Raw genomic sequence first — 26,286 nt, 5'->3', positions numbered from 1 at the left:
CATGGATGTTCCTTGCTTTGCTGGTCTACTCCATGCTATGACTTCTACAACACTGGTCATTCTTCCCGATGCATCCTTTCAGCCATCCTTTACCTCACCACATTCAATTACTTTCCCAGGGGGGAGTTCTCCTATCTCGCGTGTCTTTACGACTTGCACTTGCAGACTCTCTCTTGGATTTTTTGTCCAGACCCTAGTCGTGGATGTGCTCCCACAGGTTGACTTTCTCCAGGATCTCCTCTGACTCTTTGTCCCATATTGTGTGTCTGCCATGGAGCGACAGATCATATTGCATCTTATATATATCCCCAAGACGACTCTTCTCCCGGAAGATTGCAGATATTGTTGTCTCTACATGGATGGATTGCTTATCATGTCATCTTGTCTACTATGGTGGACGATGCCTTCCCTATTGAGCCTCTTCTTCCTGCTCTTCCTCCCTCTTTTGCTCGAGCTTCTTTGACTTGGATATGCTACCGGTTTCCTACTTCAGCAATTTTCTCTCCTCGTGGTCAGAGTGTTCCTCTTCAGGGGGGGTCCCCATGTCTTGTCTCATGCTGCTACACTGGGTTCCTCCATCCCAGTGGTGATCATCACTGATAGGGTATTGGACGCTCATCTTAGGTCAATTCCCTATATATATCCTCTTCAGCGACTTATTCCGTAGCTTGCCACTCCATCAGCTTCTTTGTGCGACTTGATCGGACTTTCCTCACCCTTGGTCATCATCACACTACTGTTGTATGGATTGTTGTGTTGTTTGGCTGGTGCTTCTCATCCTTTTCTCCCAGGATTTACATCTTCTCCAAATTTACCAGGCATGTTGCGTTCTCCTCGACAGCTTCTTCGCAGCTGTTGTTGAGGGGGGGTGTTAGATTCTTCATCTTCAGATGCTTCGAACACTGTCTATAGGCTTTACACACTCACGCCCGTACACCTGCTGGAGAGGGATCTCAGGCACACTTAGGCTTGTTCATCACATTTTCCACTTTAGACCTGTTTTGGTCACATATTCCCCCATTTATATTGGAAACTTATATGTTTACGTCATTGAGCTATATTGAGGATTATTGCCCGACCAGGCCCTATCCTCCTATATATAGGAGGGAGGGCACCCTCTTTTTCATTGTATTTGTCTCACACCATGTAGCCATCTCGAGTTATTGGGCTGTTAGCCATTCCACCATCTATCTCCTCTCATGTTTCTCTCTCTCTCTCTCTCGTGCCATTGTCTTTTTCTTTCTCTCACCTTCCGTTGCACACTCTGACAAATTCTTCCAATTCAATTGTGACTCTCATGACACAATTGAGGTGTTGGGTTACCTTGTGCCCTTAAGATAAGTGGTGAATGTTCCTCAAAGAGACTAATGTATAGGGGCTAACACTATGACAGCCCCCAATCGTACCCATAAACTCTAGTAGTAAGTCACTTTGCCAAGTGCTACACAAGTGATACGCTAGCGTGTTGTTACCGCGACGCTCTTTGATAAGCGAGGATTAGAGTTCGAATCCGCTTTAGGACTGGCCCTTTGATGCCATAAACTCTTTTTGAAAGGTATTTCCATCGCACACCATGGACGAATCAAAAAATTCTACAACAAATTTTTGTATACATTAAAACAAAGTTCGCAAAGAAGATTAACTTGGCGAAATGTGATGTATATAGAAGGAGCTAAATGTCAGGTGCAGCGAAAGAGAATAAGGATTTTGCTTGGATCTAGTACTCCGCAAACAAACACAAGGGACACTTTACTTCACTTGAAAGAACTGAACGAAAGAGAGATCACGAGAGAGAGAAAAGAGACGACACAAGGATGTCGGGTCCCAACCTTCAAGGGCCCTCTTGCTCTGTTGCCAGAGCAAGTACTTTCTTTATTCTTGCACAAATGCTACTACAATGACTGGATACTGAGATGCTGATGTTAAGAGGTACTGATGTTGTGGTAATGACACTGACGTACTGCAGGGATACTGAGGTTCTATGTCGAAGACGATGATGCCAACGACGGGTATTGCGGGTTCTATGTCGAAGACGGGGAGGTCGACGACGAGGTCTATGTCAAAGATGATGAAGTCGACGACGAGGTACTAAGGGTCTTTGTCGATGACGATGAAGTCGACGACGGTGCTGTGTTGAAGATGGGGAAGTCGACGACGGTTCTATGTCAAAGACAGTGATGTCAACGACGGGGTCTATGTCGAAGACGATGATGTCGACAACGGGTACTGGTAGTCTATGTCGACGACGACGACGACGATGCTGACTGTGACGATGACGACGACGTCATCGATGGTGTCGTCGTCACGTCCGGGACTGCAATGACGATGACAAAATCGATGACGACGATGGTGTCGACGATGACGGTGTCAAGGCTGAAAACTGAAAACGTTGGGTTGTGCTGCTGAAAGCTGAAAACGTCAGGCTGATCTGGGCCTTCTTCTTCTTGAGAAAACGCTAGGGCTCCTGCTGAGGTGCTGCCTGATTGCTAGGTGCCTGCCTCCTTATGTCCTTGCTTCCTCTGCTTCTACTGAGTGCCCAATGGGTTTCTTTTATAGATCTTTAGCAATTTGCCCTACCTACTTTTCCAACAAACTTACAAAAAAATTTCCAAAAGTAAATTTTAATAAAATGACTTATAAGAGGTGGTTCACGCGGTAAAATGCCTGTAGGATGAAATGATTGTTCTTGTGCAAGAGAGGGTATGCAAGTGTGACTGGCCTGGACATGCACATCCTACTAGAGGCTCACAAAGGTGCCAGGCTCAGTCCTAAGCTAAGACTCATGTTAGACTATGGCAGAAGCATGTCCACGTGGCGCAAGTGAAGTGCGCACGTGACACTAAGTCCATGGACTCACTACTTCATTACCGGAGGGGGATTTTAATCACATAGACACTCCTTGTAGAGGGGAGAGAGAGACACACACACAATCACGAGAGAGTGCACAAATACACTATTTTGCACTCTCTCTCTATTTTTATCTCGCTTTTTATATTTTTACTGGCTTCTTTTATCTAACCCTCTCGATCTCGTGTGTAGCTTCCTCTTTTCTTCAGCTTGATTTCCGTTTGCAATCTGCGTCTCCATTCAACCTGAGCAAGCAGGCATCCGTGCGTGAGGCAAGGGCTGTGTTTTCAATCCCTCGCAAGTCTGCTAGTGCTCGCAGGTCAACCAGGATTCTTGTTTACCTTTTGTTTTGGCTTCTCAATGTGTGGCCCTTTAACTATCGTTAAAAATCAAAATTGACAAATTTCTGCATAATGTGGTCATGCTTAGCATGTTCTAATGCATGGCTTTTTCATGCAATGGCTAAGAAATCTGGTTGCATCACGTCCAAAAGTTTACCCTAATTCCATTTGTACAAAGTTTGGTGGTTTTCATTTGCTCCTTTTGGTCTTCCTTGTCATCAACCTCCTTGAAGGTTTATTGTTCCGGAGGTTCAGCATCACAACTCTCTCTCAATGTTGATTTGCAAAAGGTGGTTGGGAAATATCTATAGGAGCATCAAGAAGGTATGCCTCCAACAATTATGATAGATGAGGCAAACAAATTACAGGCTTGCTACAACACAAGGTCTCTAAGCAGACCCTCTACACTTACTTGGACTTCTTTGTGCACATCACTAAGGAAGCTCGCCTAGCCAATGTAATTTTTGTTAGCTCGAACTTCCTTTTTAAGTTCTGGCTCAATAAGAAAATTGGTGTTCACAGGTACAATCCAATGTGATTCTTGCTAGCTAGGACTTATTTTTTAAATTCTGGTTGAACGAAAAAGATCGTGCTGACAGGTACAATGCTCAAGTAATTGGTGATCTTCCTGAGCTAGAGACAAGGGGCTTCTTTGAGTTTGCATTAGGGCAACCTTACCAAGATGAGCTTTGGAATTGCTTATACATTGTGTATGGAGGAGCAGTGCTTCCCCTGCTTCAGATTGCAGAATCTATGCAGTTACAGGAGTTGGACTAAAAGGAGGAAGTTCTTCAATCATATTTTCAAATGAAAGATCATACCAGCATGGGGCTTTCGCCAAAGTCAATGGATCCACAAGTGCTTCCTGCTTTCTAAACAAAAGACCAATATGTTAACAGTTTGACTAAAATGACCGAAATGATGTCGTGCCATGGAATGCGATACAGCAGAAGTTTGGCACACAGTTTTGAAGGCCCTAATAGGTTAAAACCTTGTCCGATAACGGACCAAGTCAATCATGGCAAGGGATATTTCATAGTACAAGGACCCTTGTGATGTCCCTATCACGCATGTATTGACTTGCTCTGAAACAGGTGGTAGCAAGGGACAAAGCTGAAAATCAGCATGAGCATGCAGAGGAATTCGACCAGAATTAGCTGATGCAAATAGCTGGTGATTAGATAATCAAATTATCTGAAGGTCAGTTATGATGGAGTCTAGAAAGAGAACTTTCTTTCACTTTGTAAATAGCTGCTTTTGAGTAAAGGATGTCTGATGTTAATGAGATTAAGGACCAAAATTTACTTTTTTGGAGACTATGCTAGATATGTTTTACAGTTTACATATAAAAGTGTATATTAGCTAGCTTTTCTTGCTATGTGTCCCTTGTATCCATTTTTATCAATACCTGTTGCATTTGCACGACCATCTATTGGGCCCCATTTTGTCTTTGATGGTAATGTCATCTGCTTCTTCACAAAAGAATGCTAGTGTTACAAGTCGTGACAGAACAATTTTAAACTTGAATGAGAGAAAGTGCATAATGAGAAGCTACATGACAGGAAGCCTCCTTCTAAAGGTGTTCTGCTTCTAGAAACTGACATGTAGGCTAGTTTACGAAGGAGTAATGTATGAAGGGGGTTGAATGTGTGACATCTTACGAGTTTTGGAATCTATCAGAGGCCTTGGTACAAACAAACACACAATGCAATTAAAAATGGCTGCATGAAACATTATAGCCACATACTAACATAGTGGACTGGCCGCTCATCCATGGGACCATCCTCCTACAGGATAGCACCCTTGGCAGGATCCCATTCTCGTAGACAGAATAACAAAGATACATCCTCATCTTGAAGAATCTTACACAACTAAACCTCGTAAGATGTGACACATTCACCCCCTTCATATATCACTCCTACCTAAACTAGCCTACATGTCGGTTTCTAGAAGCAGAACACTTTTAGCAAGAGACTTCCTATCATGTAGCTTCTCATTATGCACTTGCTCTCATTCAAGTTTTAAATGGATTTGTCACAACTTGTAAAGAAGAAGATGACATTACCAGCAAAGACAAAATGGGGGCCAACAAATGGTAAACGCAACAAGTATTGACAAAAATAGACACAACAGACATCTAGCAAGAAAAGCTAGCTAATATACATTTCTACATGCAGACTGCAAAACATATTCAGCATAGTCTCCAGAAAAGTAAATTCTGGTCCTTCAGCTCATTAACATCAAGCTTCAGACAGCCTTTAACCAGAAGCAACTATTCCACACACTGAAAGAAAGTTCTCTCTATAGACTGCATCATAACTGACCTCCATGTAATTTGGTCATCTAACCACCAGCTAGTTACATCAGCTGATTCCACTCGGATTTCTCTGCATGCTCGTGCTGATTTTCAGCTTTCTCCCTTGCCACCAACTGTTTCATAGCAAGCCAATGCATGCGTGATAGGGGCATCACAACCTGCCGAGGACCTTTGTATTATGCTATGTAATATCACTTACCACGATTGATTTGCTCTGGTATTAGACAAGGTTGTAACATATTAGTGCCTTCAAAATCTGTGTGTCAAACTTTTGCCGCATTGCATTCCATGGCGCGACACCATTTTCATACTCGGTCGTTTTAGTCAAAATGTCAACATACTCACCTCCGTATAGCAAGAAGGAAGCACCCGCGGATCCATTGGCTCTGGCGAAAGCCCCATGATAGTATGATCTTCCATCTGAAAATATAAACCAAGAACTTCTTCCTTCTAGCCCAATTCATGTAATCGCATAGATTCTGCAATCTAAATCAGGAAATGCACTGCTCCTTTATACACACTGTATAAGAAATTCCAATGCTCATCTTACAAAGCTATCCTAATGCAAACTCAAAGAAGCCCGCCCTGCACCTCTAACTAAAGAAGATCACCAATAACTTGAATATTATACTTGTCAACATCAACTTTCTCATTCAACCAAAACTTTAAAACAATGACCTAGCTAATAAGAATCACATTGGATTGTACATGTCAGTACCAATTTTCTCACTCAGCCAGAAGTTAAAAAGAAGTCCGAGCTAACAACAATCACATGGTTAGATGGGCTTCCGTAGTGATGTGCACAAAGAGTCCAAGTAAGTCTAGAAGGTTTGCTTAGAGACCTTGTAGGCAAGCCTGTAATTTGTTTGCCTCATCTATCACAATTGTGAGAAGCATATCTTCTTGATGCTTCTGTAGACATTTCCAAGCCACCTCTACAAATGAGGTTGTACATGTTTTTAAAATGTAAGACTTGCTTTGGGCCCTGTTTTGAGATTATTAATGCCTATTATAGTGCTAACCCTTTTCAAAGCCCTTTTAAAAAACTTTCGAAGCCGACCATATGCATTTGGAGCAATGACCTCCTGTCTGAGAAGACCTGTTGCACTCGTGGTGTCAACTGTGTGAAGGTTCAGCATCACAACTCTCTCCTTCTCCTCCTTAGCTAACTGCTCAAGAATGACAAACTTCCCACATTTGCGTGCTCCCACCAACAAAAGAAGAAGACCTCTTTTATGGACAAACCGTTTCAAGAAGGCCAGCTTTTCGTAGCAGTCAAGCAATCAAAGAGTGCTACTACAAATTGAGAAGGAGACATTAGCTCATTTTGGCATTCCTTGTTATCAACCTCCTTGAAGGAACATCTTTCCACCCATCAGATAGAGCTTTGACGTCTCTTGGATAGCTTCCCACGACGTTCAAATTCTCTTCTTCTTCTTCTCCTCTCTCTCTCTCTCCTCGTCGTCTACATCTTTAAGGTCTCTTTGGATAGCTTCCTATGACGTTTAAACTTCTCTCTCTCTCTCTCAAGAAAGAGAATTTTAACGTCGGAGAGAGAGAGAGAGAGTATTTTTAATGTGGTGGGAAACTATCCCAAGAGGCCTTAAAGGTCTATCCAACGAGGAGATTAAAAAGAAGAAGAAGAAGATTTTTTTAATGTTGTAGAAAACTATCCCAAGAATCCTTAAAGATCTGTCCAATGAGGGGAGAGAGAGTCATTTTTTTACGTTCTAGCATAGAGAGAGAGAGAGAGAGAACTCTAGCAGCATACCTTGCGCTCCTCCTTGTCCAGAGCGCAAGTCTCCTTTTGCTATCGGCAATGCTTTCTCTTACGCATTCATAATTTTTATTACAAGCATGGCTCAAAAGGTATGCAGAAGCAACATCTTAAAATAGCTTCAGAAAGCCTAAAAATCATGTACAACATTTCATAGGCTCCACACTTATATCAATTCCTGCAAGCAAGTAGGGCAACAAAACTAAGAAGTGAAGGAAAACAAGAATTGTAGCCTTCGACAACACAACCTTTGTCTCACGAACGGATGCTTGCCTGCGCAGGCCAAATGGAGACACAGATTGCAAATAGAATAAGGCTAAAGAACAAAGGACGCACCCAGAAGGTAAAGTGTGTGAAGTTGCATGCGTGAGGGAGAGGGTTAGATACAAGAAGCCGATTAAAATAGAAAACGGGGAAGGGCAGGTTGGAATATGTCTGTAGAGAGAGAGTCCAAAATAATGTGTTTGTACACGCTCTCTCTCTAGAGACTCTCTCTCCTCTACAAGGAGTATCTGTGTGATTAAAAGAGCCCCCTTGAGTAATTGAGTAGTGAGTTTATGGACTTAGCTCCTACTATATACATCACATTTCGCCAGCTTCATCTTCTTTGCGAACTTTGTTTTAATGTGTACAAAAGAATGTCGCACAGCTTTCTGATTCGTCCATGGTGTGCGATGTCAATACCTTTCCAAAAGAGTACTATGGCATCAGGGGCCAAGTCCTAAAGCGGATTTAAACACTAATCCTCTCCTATCAAAGAGGGCCGTGATAACAACACACTAGCCTATCACTCATGTAACACTTAGCAAAGTGACTTACTATTAGAGTTTATTATGGCTACGATTGGGGGCTATCATAGTGTTGGCCCCCTTACCTTAGTCTCTTTGAGGAACATTCACAATCTGCTCCACTTATCTCCGAGCCACATGGTAATCCAACATCTCAATTGTTTCATGAGAGTCACAATTGAATTGGAAAATATCTATAGATAGTAGCTTTGCCCAAGAAGACTCACTAAGGTACATGCAACAAGTCATCATCCAACTCCCTATTTCTTTATTAGCTTGATTTCACCAAATGAATTTTTATTTTTTTGATTATTGGGAGGATCGGATTTCGCTTGTGAAGATCGTTCAACTTCACAAGGCTCTCCAAAATTGATGTCATCGTCGTACCGAGATGACCTTCCTCGTGCCTTAAAACTGACTCTAGTTTTTTTGCTTTTTAGCATACACTCAAGAAAACAAGGCCTCAATGTGATCTCAAAGAGAATGAGTTGTTGTTAGTAGCTCTTAAGTAAATTCTAGGTCCCTATCAATCTCTCTCTCTAATAGGTATAACGTGAAATATTTTTTGGCGAGCATTTTTCGGCGAGCACTTTTTGGAACCGACAATCAGATTCCAAAAATATTTTTATTCTCTCTCAACCCTTCATAATTGTGGATCCGCTTCTTTTTCTCTCTCTTGATCCTCCATCGGCCTCATCCTCTCTTTCTATGATACTTCTGAGGAAATGCTCAGAGAAGTGGATTTATCACAGAGAGGGCTTACTAGAAACTCACAGGATAAAGAACACACTAAATATGGGAGACATCTCATGGAGATGGCAACTATACATGGTTTGGCCATACTTAATGGTCTAGAGAATTTCCCGTTATCTGGGGGATTCACATGCTTCCCGCACAGGCATGGGGCCAGTACAGTGGATTATGTCATGACTTCACCAAGCTTTATTTCTAGTATCAAGGACTTTAAGGTGGGACCTAGGCCGGTTGGGATTGCAGTGGATCATGCTCTATTGACCTTATCAATCTCCTTCGAATACAATGCCTCTCAAGTACAAAGGAAGAAGACACACACAAGATATACTTTCACGCCAGAAACTGATTCAGCAATATATACTGTAGAGGAGCTTACTTCTCAATTAACAGAGATACTACATGGAGCAGCACAAGAGGCATACCCACATACTCAACCTGATCAGAAGAGAGGATCTGGGAACACGCCTCAAAACAGTTGGTATGATGAGGAATGCAGAGAGAGGAGAACCCAAGTCCAGAAAGAGCTTACACTTGGGATCATCACATATAAGCAGTCTCGGATTGCTCTTTGGCGTATAGTACGTCGCAAGAAAAGGGCATTTTTAGCCAAACTAGAAAAGGATTTATATCAGCACTTCTTGAGTCAGGACTCACATGAGGCCCGACGCTTATTTCACGAGCACTCACCGCCTCCGACGATCACTTCTCCTGAGATCTGGGGTGGGTCAATATGTAACATCATTATATATGGTATCTGGACAACCTCCATTACCAGATCCGCTAGAGCCATGCCCTGCTACTAGTACTTTCTTTACTACGAAAATGGTGGGAAAAGCCATTGATAAGATGAAGACAAGAAGAGCATATGATCATGAGGGTTTAGTAGCAGAACATCTGATCCATGCCAGGGATCTACTTTCAGAAGTCCTTGCTCGTCTGTTTAATCGGGTCATGTGTGAAGGATTCCCTGAATCTTGGAAATTATCTACTATCGTACCTATTTTCAAGTCAGGGGATCCTATGATATCTGGGAACTACCGTACCATTATGGTAGGTCACACTTTGACCCGGCTGTACGCATCCATTTTTGAACAAAAATTGAGTAGATGGGCAGAGAATGAGGGCATAAGGGCAATAGGACAAGCTGGATTCAGAAGGGGTTATTCCACTTTAGATCATATTCTTATGCTCAGAGCCATTATTGAGGAAGGAAGAGCAAATGGGAGAAGGATGTATTGTTGCTTTGTGGATTTTCGGAAAGATTTTGATACAGTACCAAGGGCCAGATTGATGCGCACGATGCAAGAGTTAAGGGTCCCTAGAGAGATTATTTGGGGGATCATTGCCTTATACAGATCAGTAACTGGTTATGTACGTACTCCAGAAGGGGATTCCGACGTTGTTCATTCCACCGTTGGAGTAAAGCAAGGATGCCCAGTGTCCCCTACTTTATTTGGTATGTACATAGATGAGGTATCATATTACATTGAGAGAGAAGGTGACAGAGGTGCTCAACTTGCAGGGTCATGGATCCCTTTGTTGTTGTATGCAGATGATATTGTATTGATAGTAGAATTACCAGATGGAATGCAGAGGCAGCTGGATGCTTTACATAAATTCGCGGAGGACAGTGGACTGTCGGTAAACTTGGGTAAAACCAAAGTTATGGTGTTTAACACCACACCGCAGTGGGTTAGGAGATCGGCACCTACATTTGCATATGGCCAGGATACAGTAGAGTACACAGATGCATACACATACCTTGGGGTGGTATTTTCAGGACCGAAGTTTACTCTTAAGAAAGCAGCGGATGCTAGATTATCTAGAGCCTCTGCGGCCTTGGGAGGGTTGGAGAGGATGTGTTCACAACTGCAGTTTCAGGAACCACAAACAAAACTTTGGCTCTTTGATACTATGGTGGCTTTGGCTATGCTTTATGGGGTCCATATTTGGGGACCATCTGTGGATCAAGATAATTGGAAGTCAATGGAGAGACCTTTGGTATCTATGATTTCCCGAATGATTAGAGCCAAGGCCTCCATACCACACGCGATTACCCAAGCGGAACTAGCGGCCCCTCCGATAGAAATTGAAGCTCTTACCAGATCAGTGTCCTTTATGCATGGTTTGTGGGATACAAATAACTGCCGATATACTAGACTGGCCCTCGAATCCTCTCGAAAATTGGCAATGAAAGGGGATACATCATGCTGGTATGCACAACTGTCCTCGTGGTTTCAAAGACACGCGTTTAGTATGGAAAGATTACCCCCCTTCCAATACTCGCTTTAGGCTCCATCATTGGCAATTACACGAACGGAGATTAATAACATCATCCGACAGGATCTTATATAGTTGGATACTAAGAGGACATGGGTAGACCCTACACAAGAATTGGGCATGAAGATGGCCACGAAGATGACTGACTACAAAGAAAACTTCCTGCAACTATCTGAAGATGGATTTGTGATTCTCCCGAGTTACATGGATACCCACTTGTCTCATGGTTTGAGATGTGCTATTGGTCAGATTCGTACATCCTCACACCAGTTGGAAATTGAATTTGGCAGATTTAGGGGAATCCCACCTGAAAGCAGAATTTGCAAGTTATGCGGAATGGAGACGGAGACAGAATTACACTACATATTCCACTGCACAGTATACTACGAGATACGTGGGCGTTTTCACTGCCTCTTTAAAGAAGGCTTTGGACCTCTAGATAGAATCATGCAATACCAAGATCAAAGATTCTTAGGCTTGTACCTACTGGAACACTTCGGCACAGGGATAATCTAATGAGAAGACAAAGAGCACGACAGCCTTAGAGCTAGATCACAGATTTCTTCGGATCGAGAGAAACAGGAGTGGAAGGGGAAGCAAGAGGCCAGCAGCCAACACAAAGGAGTACCCACATTCATACCAAAGGCACCCTAATTGACATAGCGATTGAGCTTAGGAAATCGAGACGACCACGACCAAGAGGCAGAAGCACACTTCACCGGAGGAGACTACAACAAAGGATTAGAAGCATTCTAGCCAGACACCTAGAATTCTCCTAAGAAGTTTATTTAATACCTTGTATTTAGTTTTTCACATTCACTTTCACACTTTTCACACCTAGTACTTTAGTACTAAGGTACCCAGACATTGTAACAGATTCACCACTTTGTATCAGTTTGGTCTCATAGGTCATTCTGGCCTTTTGAAGACGTTAATATAACATTTCATTTCATTTCATTTCTCTCTCTCTCTCTCTCTCTCTCTCTCTCTCTCTCTCTCTCTCTCTCTCTCTCTCTCTCTCTCTCTCTCTCTCTCTCTCTCTCATAGATAGAATGATTTTTAATCCAAGATAATTCAAAACCACCTTTCCGTTATGGAGTCTCTCTCTGTCTCTCTCTGTCTCTCTCTCTCTCTCTCAATTTTTCTCGATCTCCTACTCTATTCTTCATATCCACCAACATACAATTTGGTGCAGGCTGGCAAGTACACAATAACATCATGGCAACCTGGATAGAAACATAGAGGAAGAGAGAGAAGACATGCATGCACGGTTTAGGATGAGAGAGAGAGAGAGAGAGAGAGAGAGAGAGAGAGAGAGAGAGAGAGAGAGATGATATATGATATGATATATTAACGTCTTCAAAAGGCCAAAATGACCTATGAGACCAGCTGATACAAAGTGGTGAAACTAGTACAATGTCTGAATACAAAAGTACAAAGGTACTGAATGCAAAAAATAAAAGTGAGAAGTGAGTAGTGACAGTGAAAATGAAGTGTAGAGTAAGTTCTCAATGACACTCCGGATGTCATGCTAGGATGTCCCCGATCCTCTGCTGAAGTCTCCGTCGATGGAGTGTGATCCTGTGTCTCGGTCGTGGTCGCCTCGATCTCCCAAGCTCAATCGCCCTGTCAATGAGGGTGCCTCTGGTATGCACGCGGGCACAACTCTGCGCTGGTGGCTGCTCTCCTGGATTTCCCGATCCAAAGAAATCTGTGATCGGTCTCTGTGAGACTCTCGTGTTCCACGTTTCCTCAACAGACTCTCCCTATGCCATTGTAGCTCAAGTAGATATAAGCCAAGGCATCTCTGATCCTCATACTTCATGACTCTATCTAGGGGTCCAAAGCCCTCCCTGAATAAGCAATGGAAGCGCCCTCGTATCTCATAATACACAGTGCATTGGCATATGTAATGTAACTCTGTCTCTGGATCTGTACCGCATAATTTACATATCCTGCTCTCCGGTGGTATCCCTCTGAATCTGCCCGTCTCAATCTCCAAATGGTGCGAGGATGTGCGGATCTGACCTATAACGCATCGTAAACTATGAGACAGATGAGTGTCCATGTAGCTCCGACGAATCACAAACCCTTCTCCCGAGAGTTGGAGAAGATGCTCCTTGTAGAAAGCCATCTTCGTGCCCAACTCCTGCACTGGCTCTACCCATGTCCTCCTGGTGTCCAACTGTATAAGATCCTGACGAATAAGTCTAGTGATCTCTATCCGTGTGACTAGTAGTGAAGGTGCATCCAGGGAATACTGAAAAGGAGGCAGTCTATCTAGGCTGAAACCATGCCGCTGAAACCAAGAGGTCATCTGCGCATACCAACATGATGCATCTCCCTGCGTTGCTAACTGTCTAGAAGACTCCAGAGCCAATCTAGCGTATCTGCCTCCACGTGTATCCCATAGGCTGTGCAAAAAGGACACGGATCTGGTAATAGCCTCAATCTCTATAGGAGGGGCTGCTAGCTCCGCTCGAATAGTCGCATGTGGTATGGAGGACTTGGCTCTAATCATCCGAGAGATCATAGATACCAAGGGCCTCTCCATGTTCCTCCACCTGTCTCATGATCCACAGATGGTCCCCACACCTGTACCCCATAAAGCATAGTTGAAGTAACCAAAGTATCAAAAAGACATAGCTTTGTTCGTGGTTCTTGAAACTGAACCTGTGAGCGAACACATCCTCTCTAGCCCTCCCAGTGCTGCATATGCTCTAGACAATCTAGTCTCTGCTGCTCTCCTCAGAGCAAACCTCGGTCCCGAGAATACCACCCCAAGATATGTATATGCATCCACAATGTCCTGACCATATACAAGTGTAGGTGCCGATCTCCTGACCCACTGCGGAGTAGTGTTAAACACTATAACCTTGGTTTTACCAAGGTTCACAGACAATCTACTATCCTCCACAAAGCTGTGTAATGCATCCAACTATCTCTGCATGCCCTCTGGTGACTCTGATATCAACAAAATATCATCAACATATAGTAACAAAGGGATCCATGTCCCTGCTAGTTGAGCACCTCTGTCGCCTTCTCTGTCAATGTAGTCAAAAACCTCATCTACATACATACCAAATAGTGTAGGGGACAGAGGACACCCCTGCTTCACACCAATAGTGGAATGCACAATGCCAGAAATCCCCTCAGGAGTGCGTACGTGGCCAATCACTGAGCCGTATAAAGCCATGATCCCCCAAATGATCTCTGTGGGCACTCTCAACTCTTGTAACCTGCGCATCAATATGGCTCTCGGTACTGTGTCGAATGCTTTGCGGAAATCCACAAAGCAACAATACACCCGTCTCCCATGTGCCCTACCCTCCTCAATAATGGCTCTGAGTGTAAGAATATGGTCCAAGGTGGAGAAAACCCTCCTAAATCTAGCTTGTCCTGCTACTCGTATGCCCTCATTTTTTGCCCATTTACTCAGTTGCTGCTCCAGGATGGACGCATACAACCGTGCTAATGTGTGCCCTACCATAATAGTACGGTAATTCCCTGGTACCTTGGGATCCCCTGTTTTAAAGAGAGGTACAATAGTAGATAAACTCCAAGACCTGGGCAGTCCCTCACACATGAGAGAGAGAGAGAGAGAGAGAGAGAGAGAGAGAGAGAGAGAGAGAGAGAGAGAGAGAGAGAGAGAGAGAGAGAGAGAGAGCAATGATATGCCAACTTTCAAAGTGCTTCAAAGACATTGAAAACAAATCTATTTTAAAGAGAAACATCCATTACTGTGATAGAGAACATTACATTTATATTGCTTGCAGTACAAAAGGCATTCATTTTTTGGAAGCCCCGAGCTTTGTAGGAGTGTTTCCCTCTATAGGAAAGAGATGATTCACCACGCGCCCTAGGTGCGCCTTATATCTCCTCTCGTCATCCATTGTGATGATTCCAACTCTTTTCTAGCAAGAGAATGCAAATTGCCCCTTCTCGTTCAAGGTCGGCGAGTGTATGTTGAGTTCCGTGTGGCATTAATAAAGACGATACACCTCTAATGTTGCCTTGTGAGCCTCTTTAAACCATTCGGCTACATATGTTGCCCCTCCATTGGAGATGGCCTCCATGGCATCCCAAGCAGCCTTGTTGCTATTCTCAAGATCATCAAACATTATAGCGAGATAAAGAAGCTCTCTAGGATAGTTGTTGAATGCTTGCACAAAATAACTGAAGGCACTATCAATTTTATAGCATTTGGGAGACTATTAATTTATTATTCATTAGTTTTTTACTGATGTGACACCTGGATGGCCTCATACCCTCTCTCTCTCTCTCTCTCTCTCTCTCTATGCCACACACAGGAGAAGTATACACCTAAATCAATTTACACCAAGATTAATGCTAACAAAGGAGAGACAAAATGATTCATAAACCAAGATAATCCAAAACATTTTTGCCGAAGGTCCAATACCTTCCCAATCCATATCAATTTTGCCAGCTTCAATACATGGCAAAAACCGTGTCACAAAGTTATCCAATCATGAGGCTTTACTCTAAGTTTGGATATGCATTCACGGCTAAGAGTATTATAACATCTAATTTTCCTAGCGCACGTTGATGTATGAACATGTTTTTATTTTGGCTCAATCCAAGCACTCTCAAGAAAATGAACTACAAGTGCTTGCAAGCCAAATGAGATTTTTTCTTGGCTTCCCTATCGGTTAAATCGGGGCATGTGTAGTAGGGCTCATCCTTGATGTGCACCTCATACACCCCCACATGTCCGTCTATTGCGTGAGACTCAACCTTGAAGACTTCATGTACTTTGTCTACAATGCATTTCTCTTCAATCACCTTAGCCTTTAAACTAAGAGCCAAACCAATTTTCTTTGCTACCTCCTCTGAAATAGAAGTACAAAATTTGACTCTTATACCATTTCTTAGTATTGAACCACTACTACTTGCTTTTGTTGAAGCGGAAGAGGAATCACCCCCATCCCTAGGAGGAGTCCGCATTGTGGTCGCACTCATTAATTATTTTCCAACTGTCTCCACTTGAAATCCTACTTCAACCAATCTCAACTTCTTCATCAGTGAGATTTGTTCGTTGATCAACCGGCCAAATTGTTGGAGGAGGAGCTGCCCTTGGATCTATATTATGATCCACCACATAACAATGAATAACATGTTTGGGACAGAACCAAAACCACTGCTTGAGTAGCCCCTCGAGGGATTCACCATGGAAAACTTGCCGTACCACGTAAGTGCAGGGGAGGGTTCATTTTTTTTACAAGTTACATACTTGTAATGTTTGGTCACTGGTATGCACTAGAACTCATATGAATTTGGTAGAAGTTTTTTATTAGGTCACACATCAAATTTTTCATCAAACCGATCATAGATAACGGCTAATGTGGAGTAGGTCAAGGGTTGATTTACACTAGCTATGGGTGGGTCAAAATTGAACAAGTAGGCAGACTTCACGCTGATTGGGGACATAGTTTGAAAGTCAAAAGCTTACTGAAGAAACCAATAGAAAGACAATGGACAAAGGCAAAGGAACAGCCTTAGTTGTCAGGGGAAGGACCAAAGAAAAGTACAAAGGTGGAAAGAGGAATCAGTCTCGTAGCAAGTCCCGCAGTGCTAAAGGCAAGAGCGACATAGAATGCTACCATTGTGGCAAGAAGGGTCACATGAAAAGAGACTGCAGAGAATGGAAAGCAGAAAAAGGCAAAGAGAAAGCTGAAGACCATGGTGAGAAGAACAATTCCTCAGTGAAGATTCAAGAAATAAATGTGACAAACACTGTTGCAGAGGATGACAGTCTAGTGTCAGGAGACATCTACTTCTTGAAGAATACAATGGACTCGGCTCTTCTTACAGCATCTGATGGAAATGCACTGAGTGATTGGATTATAGACTCAGGGGCATCACTTCATGTGTCTCCAAACAAGGAGTGGTTTACCTCTTATGTGACCACTAAAGATCATGTTCGGCTAGGCAATGGGCAGACATGTGAGATCTTAGGTGTTGGAGATGTTCAATTGAAGTTTCAGAATGGCTCTTCTTTCACGCTAAAGAATGTGAGACATGTTCCCGCAATTACAAAGATCTTGATCATCACAGGTTTACTTGATGATGCTGGCTACGTCACCACTTTTGGATAGAACATGTGGAAGATATCCAAGGGTTCTATGACAGTAGCACATGGAGTAAATTCTGGAGGACTTTACATGATTTATGTATCAAATGTCTCTAAAAATGTAATCAATGTAACCGAGCAGCCGAACGTTTCTTTGTGGCATAGCCGGTTAGGACATATGTCCAAGAAGGGAATGGAAATCTTGTCTCGTTCTGGTTATTTGCCTGGCTTTTCATTTAATGATTTTGAATTCTGTGAACATTGTCTGTATGGTAAGCAAACACAACAGCCACATAAGCATAGAAGCAGTAGAAGAGATACACAGTTGGCACTTGTTCATAGTGATTTGTGTGGACCTATGCCTAACCTATCTCTAGGGAGAGCTTCTTACTTTATGACATTTATAGATGATTACTCGAGGAAAGTATGGGTTTACTTTCTCAAGCACAAGGATGAAGCGAAAAGGAATATTCCGACGAAGCAAATCTCGAGCTTTGCTCAAGATTGGCCGTGAAAATTTTGGTTTTCGGCGAATGATTTTCCTTCACGCACGATGGCTTCTCCTCATAATGGGGGCCTTACAAATGTGCGTTTTTACCACAGAATAATACAAGGGGTAAATCAGGCTCCATACTTAACATTTTCATGTTGCCTTTTCTTCCATGATCCTCAGTTGCTCTTGAATTCTCAGGCCTTTCGTCGTCCTTGTCGTTCTGTTCTTTCTGTGCCTTTTTAGGGCACTTCACGGAGATATACCCAGTTTCCCCGCATCCAAAGCACTTCCCCTCCTTGATGTAGCGAGCCCTCTCTTGAGGAGTGAGCTCGGGTCGTGCATCCTTTTCTTTCTGTTACGGATTGCTCTTTCTCTTTCTGCTTTCATTTTTCGAAGCCTATTCGGCTCTTTGCGTCATGATTTCATCTGTGGGGTAGGTCAAACTGCCCGAGTGAATGGCAAAACCCCGTTTCGCATGACTCATCAACTCCTGAATGGAAGCTGACTTTTGTTCTAAGCAGTGATCTTGAATCTCTGTAGGAAGACCCAAGGTGAGCCGTTCAATCTGTTCCTTAAACGAGATCTTCTTAAATGAAGAGGCGGGTAGAAAAGAGCGCCAGAATCTCTCACAATAAGCGTCCACTGTATCTTTCTTGGTCATCTGAAGATGGTTCCAAGTAGTTCGTATGTCGCGTTCATACTCTTGAGTTAGCCAAGAAGAAATGAAAAGCCTTTTGAATTTCAACCATTTAACTGGCGCTGTCTTGTTTAATAGAAGCGTGGACCACCAAGTTCGAGCATTCCCCTTGAAGTAAGAGGCAACTCTTCAAATCTGAGTGCTCTGAGTAACGCCCTTCAGAGAAAGCTATGTCAAACTGCTGTATAAAAGACAAAGCCTTCGAAGGATCTCTATAACCAGAAAATGTGTCAAATCTATTTGATTGTCCACCTTCCTTAAACTCTCAGACTTTCTTGCTTTTGTCTTCCAGAAAGTCATATTGGTTGACTTTATAAAAATTCTTCTTCTTCGCGTAAAAGCTGCTGTCATCAGAGTCTGAACTATCTGAAGACGAGTCCTCTGTAGAACTATCAACCACGGGTTGAGATTTAGGCTTCTTTGCCTTTTTCTTGCCCTTTCTGAAGCTTTGCTTTTTGCTTCACTTTTTGCCTTTTCTGTCTTCTTCGCTCGAGTCAAAGGAGGTAGAAGAACTCTTGGAAGAAGAAGGAGAAGAAGAAGAAGAAGAAATGGGTACTCCTTCAAATCGAACACACTTCTTCTGCTTTCTTGCCGATTCAAAAGTAGACCGATGACCCAAATAACCCGGGAAGTCAACGCCTTTCTTCTGCTTTTTGTCGTGCTTTTTAGCTTTGTTTTGCGCGTCAAAAAATTGAGCAATTTGTGCATCAAACACCTATTCTAATTCTTGCTCTGTGTACATCCTGGGAGTAGGAGGTTTCTGGATAGCTGGTTTGAGGGGTGGCTCTGTGGCCTGCTGCCACTATATCTGCACCTTATTGAAAGAAGTCTGGCTCATATATTTTGCAAATTTTGGGTTCTTCGCAAAAGTAAGCATCATCTTTGTTGCATCATCGATCAATTGTCGATGCTCTGTCTCTTCAAGCTCCGCCTAAGTAGGCCAAGGTGGGACATACTCCTCGAGTGAATCTTCATTGTGGTCTCTTCCCGCATCTCTGGATGTAAAGGAAGTCGACTGGTCTCTGCTTGAAGCCATAAGTGCTGCGTAAAGAGGATCGGATTTCCGTAGAAGAGAAATCGGTCGCGCTCTGATACCACTGTAACAAACTTGGACACTCCAAGTCGAGAATCTACTGCGACACCACAAATAATCACTTCAAAATAGTGCACATTTCACATTGATTTGACACTAGCCCGCGGCGAAGTTCCGTGCCTAGAGATATTGGCCCCAAAGACTGATGCCCCTTTCGGTATTTATTTTTGTATTAATCTGCAACTCAAAGTACAAGCGAGTAGTTGGGACTCACTCTCAAACTCTCCGTCCAGATGCTCTGAGTTGTGAGAGCCCAAACTACTTATTTAAAGAGTTTACAAGGGATGCTAAAAGCAAAGCCCAAAAGCTTCAAAATCAACAGCTGTAAAAATAAAGCATGCTCAATATTTTCTCTCACAAGGCCTACTTGTAAAAATTAAAGCAAAAGCTCTCTCCCCTTTTCTCTTGCATATTGCGTAGCCAAAGGCTTCCGTCAATTGTGCCGCAAAACGCGGGCATTTGTATGAAAGGCCACGTCAGCAATCTCAGCGTGAAATGCCGGGGGGGGGGGGGGGGGGGGGGGGGGGGGGGGGGGGGGGGGGGGAGCGTACAGACCATGCCACATCAGCAATCTCAGCCGATTCGCGGGTCTGTCCATACCAAAGGGGGGAATAGGTGTGTGTGTGTACTAGGCAGCCACGAAATACAACTAGGCAGCCACATCACCATTTTGTGACATGTTTGGTATCCTTTTTGGGTGAAGCTTGGGGTACCTATTCCCATAGCATATCCTAGCACACTAGTGAAGATATTTTCAAGTTTGGGCAAGTTTTTCTCAAGGTTCCCCAATTTCCCAAGTTATGGACGAATTTGGTCCACTTTGCCATGTCTGGTTTTAGTTGGTATCTTTGATCTCTGGTGGTGATCAATCTGTTTGACATTTTGCCCATCTGATGATTTGGAGTTGAAGAATTACCCAATTTCCAACTGTTTATTCAAATTCATCCCAATTGGAGTCTGTTTGAACCCTCCAGGCTCTCTGGCAAGTTTGATTCACATTACAAGCATTTTCTGGCATTCCTTGAGTTATCAAAAGTTCACAATCTTCTTTGTTACCAAAACTTTGTCCAAGACCACAATTTTTGCACTTAACTACCTAAGAATGCTAAATTTGATATTTGAAGCAGTTTACATGACCAATTACTAATTTTTTTTGATATTTTGCATTCATTGACCACTACATACAATCTGCATCCAATTTTTGACATATTTGGTTCAGCGGATCATGGATTGCGATCCATGTTCAGACACTAGTTTGAACCAACCTTTGGGGTTAGCTCCCAGGCATGTTCCCTAAGCTAATGGTACACTTTCTCTTGAATTTGGGTTAATTTTTCCAATTGTGGATCAAAATGACCATTTGGTGACTGAAATTCCAACTTGGATTTTGGTGATTTCAGTGTCCACTTTACCCTAAATTTGCAAGGCACATTTCCCAAGGCAGACTATTGACATTGAATTTTCCATGTTCTGACATGTTGGGGGCCATGGATCACGATCCTTGTCCCCCAACAACATTTTAATTTTGTATGTTTAGGCGCTTTTAGTAGCAGTATTTGGCACCATTTATCTTTGCAAAATGAGGTGGAGCCCCATCTGGCAACTTGACTTGCATGGACATCTTCTGTAATAAAAAAGGAGCATTTCCATGTTCTTATATTTGAATTTGGACTTGGTTTGCCCTCCCAAAAGTGCTATGACAATTTCCACAATTCTCGACTTTGTTTTGATTGATTCTTATAATTGAATTTGGACTTGGTTTGCCCTCCCAAAAGTGCTCTGACAATTTCCACAATTCCCGACTTTGTTTTGATTCATTCTATTTTTTGTGCACTTGTTTGGTATTTTTGACAATTTGCAGGCGTTCTAGAGATGAAGAGATTCATACATGCCCAATCTGGTGAAGTATGGGTGTTCGAGGTGATTGTAGCAAGCAAAACCACTGTGGGAAGCTCTAGGTCGCCAAAAACTCTCTAGTGCTCTCTTAGTTGACTGAATGCAAATGAGAACTAACGTGACCCATTTTGACATATGCACGGATTTCTCTCTCTCTCTCTCTCTCTCTCTCACACACACACACACACACACACACACACACACACACACACACACACACACACACACACACACACACACACACACACACACACACACACAGAGAGAGAGAGAGAGAGAGAGAGAGAGAGAGAGAGAGAGAGAGAGAGAGAGAGAGAGAGAGAGAGATTGCTTTGCCAATATTGGGCACTTGAGAGAGTGTGTGAGAGGATCAAGAGCCTCAAAAATGAAACTATAGCTATGCAAAATTGCAACTAGTCTTAAGTTAGAATGCTTCACACTTGACTAATGAGGTGAGAACACCTCCTAATGCAACTCAACCATGTTCCAACACTTGTACCTTTTGCCTTGCATGGTAGAACTCCCCCCCCCCCCCCCCCCCTTTTTCTTGGGACTCATCTTGGCAAGTGGAAACACCACACACACTCACACATACACTTGTTAAGTTCACTCAAAGCAAGTGTAGGTTAGTTTGGACATGTGGCTTAGTTATGCTTAGTAAGCCAAGACTAGAGTCAACTTATTAAATGAGGAGAAGGGAGGATTCTAACCGTAGTCTTTAGCTTTTTCCTTTCATTTAATAAAAACCATAAAATTACCCTTTTGTTAATTAGCTTGGGTGCAAGACCTTTGCACAAATCTTGGAGGCTTATGAAGCTGACCCGAGGCTATAGCCTACCTGCTAATTTAGGACCTGCAAAATTAGGATAATCTTTGGAAAAAATAAACCCATTGGGATTTAAAACTTTCACCTCCTGTGCAGAACCTTAGCACAATGCTTTGGAGGTGCTGCCAAGATGCTCCCAAAATCTGCTAAATTTAGACATGTTGTGGCAAGTTAGAATTTAACCCTAAGGATTTCCAAACTTCATACTTAGAGTCTAAAGAGTTATTCTAATGACTTGAGCTTAGCATGGTCAATTTCTATATGAAGACTCCTATAATTGCTATCGGTCATCTCCTTTGTCTTGTACCTTTGATCAAAGATGACCTGTATACATTTATCCTTCCTTGACCTTACTTTTAGAAAGTTCAAATTAAAATCATGACAACTAACAGATTGATATAAATAGCCAATGATAGCTATAGGATTTTCATATCGTTAGCTTTTGTGTGTGTGTTGGTTCTATGTGGTGTGAATCGGGGAGAAAGGTGAAGCTTTGAAGCTTGTTTGCTTTTTAGTGGTAGTCTGAACCCTCCCTTATATCAAAAAGACATATGTAAGCTCCAACCTCCAAGTGGCTACAATATCTCTTTTACCACCTTAGCTTGGAACCATATTGCATCCCAAGAAATTTAGTTTTGCCATCTTGGTCTTGCAGCCCAAGGAACTTCTCTCTCTCTCTCTCTCTCTCTCTCTCTCTCCCCATGCAATGCATGGTGTGCACCACATCTTTGAGTGTCTAGCATATAAAAAAGGATGAGTTTCTTGAAGCCTCTACCCTCCCCATCAACTTGATAGAGCTACAAGATTTCTCTCTCTCTCTCTCTCTCTCTCTCTCTCTCTCTCTCTCTCTCTCTCTCTCTCGGAGTACTATTTAGAGAGAAGTTACAACCACTTGTGCACATTTTTTGGAGAGATGATTAGGCCAGATACATGTGGTGAGATTGAGGGCTTAGATAGGTAGATTCTTGTACATTGTTATATGTTACTTTGCCCCCATCACATCAATGTATGCGGGACCTAGAGGACATTCCCATTTCTTTGTATCAGATGAGGACATATGGGAGGTTTCGAGGGATGGTGACATTATTCTCATGGGGGACTTTAATGCCGGCACAAGAATTCATCCTACGATTTTTTATGATACCTCGGATGAGATACTGAGAGAGCTAGATATCCGTGATATGGGGCTTGACGGACACTTACAAGATGAGGAGTACACATACTACAAAAGATATCTCATGGAGATGGGAGTCTCACATGGATCGGCCATACTTTATGGCCTACAACAATTTCTTGCATCATCTAGGTTTACTCGCTTCCCACATAGGCATGGAGCAGCATAGTGGACTATGTCATTACTCAACCGAGCTTTATCTTATACAAGATATCATAGTTGGACCTAGGCCTTTGACATAGTAGTGGATCATGCTTTCTCGACATGGACCATTTCCTTTTAGTTCACTACTACCGAGCGGCCACATGTGCAACACCTACTCGATATATTTCTACATCAGAGACCGATTCTATTTACATTGATGTGATTTACAGACACTTATGCACTAAGGAGTTGGGTTGCCCTCTAGATGAGCTCACTTACAGATTGACAAAGACGTTGCATGATGCAACACAAGAGGCATACCCGCACACTCAACCTGAGTAGAGATGGCCTTCTCGGAGTATGCCCCAAAATAGCTGGTACAATGAGGAGTGTAGAGACATGAGAACATTGTTTGAGACAGAGGTACTCTTGGGAGTCATCACATATTGACAATCATAGATTACCTTTCAGTGCCTAGTGTTAGCTGCTCAGCTAACAAGATTCAGAGAAAAGAGCATCAACATGGATGCCACTCATTTTTTAAAAAGCCAATCGATTGTATTAAATCCCTTTGTATAATTGAAAAATCCCGCAAAGTCCAAAGCCATTGTAATATTATTGATTGTCAATGAGTCTAAAGGATTGAGGGCCTCCAAGTTTGTAATCATATGTAGTTTTTAAGCTTTGTGTTGAGCCCAAATGGCTAGGAATTCATTCCTTGAACCTTGGCTAAGGTATAAAAGCCAAATTTTATAATAAAAAACCTAAGTTTTTAGATAATGGAAGTAAACGTTTACTGTAGAAGCTCAACGTGAGTCTACTGTTTCTTTGATTCCTTGTGTCTCTCTCGTACGGTGTTGCATTGCTATTCAGAGCATACCAACGCGTTTGCAGGTGAAAGCTCTTCCATTTACTGTAAGTTTCTCGCGATGAAAGTGTGATTTTACTCGTTTTTTCTACAAGCTGATTTTGCTCCTTATGCACAATACACGCACCAAAACTGATTTTTGACCTTAGGAATAGGTAGAGCACATCTAGAGGAAGCTGTAGAGAGCTTCGGCCGCCAAAATTCACTGACCTAAAACAAGTTGTTTATCTTAGGTGCAATTTTTTCTGAGTGTCAAAAATGACATTTGAGTACACGAGGGTGTTAAGGATACTCTTCTCATGCTAGGCATAAAGTTTTATTGCATTCAAAGACTCGTAGCTATGCCAAATCATCAGATCAAGCTTGCGGTAAGGAAAGTAGCTTTTCATGTCTTGAGACTGAGATAGGTAGGAACGACTTAGACTTGGGTTTTTTCAGAGATTAGCTATCTCTTGTAGCCTCCATGCACTAGTCAGATCAGCTACATCCCACGGATTGACAATTTTATGTCTATGGTTCTCTCTTTGCTAGAATCAATATGGTGAGACTTGGAAGCCGATCGACATTTTGGCACCGTTGCCAGGGACGAGGCAACCTAGACTAGAGAAAAACCCAAATTATTTACTTAAATTTCCATTACTTCCTCTAGTTTTGGCTAAAGTAGCACACTTTTTGACTTTATCATGGATGAGAGGTGCTTGAGAGTAGAGATATTCAGTAAGGACCTTGGGAGCTTTAGTTAGTAGAACTGATTAGGTAGAGGGTCCTTGAGATGAGCTAGTGGTTGGTAAGGGCATCACCTAAGTAGAGAGTAGGGATTTTAGATTGAAGGTTAAGGTTGAACTTTTTACCTTTTTTGTACTTGTTTTTCATGTTTAGTAGGAATAGGGTAAGTAGGAAACCATCACGATTGCATCTGATCTAAGGTGCATTAAAGAAAACCAAAAAATTGTCAAATCTATCTTAGGCACGCCGAAGATAGACAGAGGGTTTTCTGAGACGGACATGGTTTAATTGAACTTGCATGGTGGTAGACAAACTTGACTAGACTACTTTGGTTTTGGAAACATTTGGATCACTAAAACACTTGGTCGAGCCCAAAATTGGAAAAATAAAACGTGGGCTTCATAAAAAATTCACATGGAAAACCCAAATCATGCTAAAACTTGAAACCAGGGTGTGGATAAATCCTAAAACTTGTGGGAAAGTAATCTGTGAAGAAAAAGATGAAAAATGTGGAAATCTGGAAGAGAATTATCTTAGGCACACCGAAAACTAGAAAACCAAGCCACGGGATCAAAAATAGTGATAAGAACATTAGTGAATTTTCTAGACTCTATGAAACTCATTTTACAAGCTTGAAATTACATGTCGAATCCACTCCAAGTCACATTAGCCAAAAATATATTGAAATAGAGAAGATTTATCTTAGGTGCATAGAAGATAAATCTCCCACCATAAAAGCAATTTTGTCATTTTGACACCAGGATTGACTTTGGCAAGCTGTGGAGACCCCAATTGTGTGATAAAAGTTCAAATAGACTCCACAGATAGGTGCAACCATCTTAGGCATGCCTAAGATAAAAATTATCACTCAAGTCAATCACATATAGACCGCACGCTTCCCAAGTCATGTGTTTTTGGCTATACAAAATAGCATGCAAATTTTTGTTTAATAGCCCCTTTAGAAACAGTGAGACTAGTCTTTCCTCAATTGGAATCTCCAACTCCGAGAATTTGCCAATGCACTGCCTCATTTGACTCATGCCATCTCTGACAATTTCTCCTTGTTTCTATTTGAAACTATAGATTTGTGTTGTTGTACTATTCTTTATTCCCATTTTAGAACATGTAGGGACAAATCTGATGGCCAAAGTGGGATAGTCAATTATCTATCCAGG

At 42.4% G+C, this 26,286-nt stretch overlaps 1 pseudogene; it reads right to left on the bottom strand.

The window, feature by feature from the left end:
• Positions 1-5,531: 5,531 nt before the first annotated feature.
• LOC147458858 (uncharacterized) lies at positions 5,532-6,773 on the bottom strand (annotated as a pseudogene).
• Between the last annotated feature and the right edge of the window lie 19,513 nt (positions 6,774-26,286).

The sequence above is a fragment of the Adiantum capillus-veneris genome, chromosome 4 (assembly GCF_014529385.1).
Source record: "Adiantum capillus-veneris isolate H3 chromosome 4, ASM1452938v2, whole genome shotgun sequence".
Lineage (NCBI taxonomy): Eukaryota > Viridiplantae > Streptophyta > Polypodiopsida > Polypodiales > Pteridaceae > Adiantum > Adiantum capillus-veneris.
The sequence above is the reverse complement of the archived record's forward strand: the minus strand, read 5'-3'. Positions and strand labels throughout refer to the sequence as shown.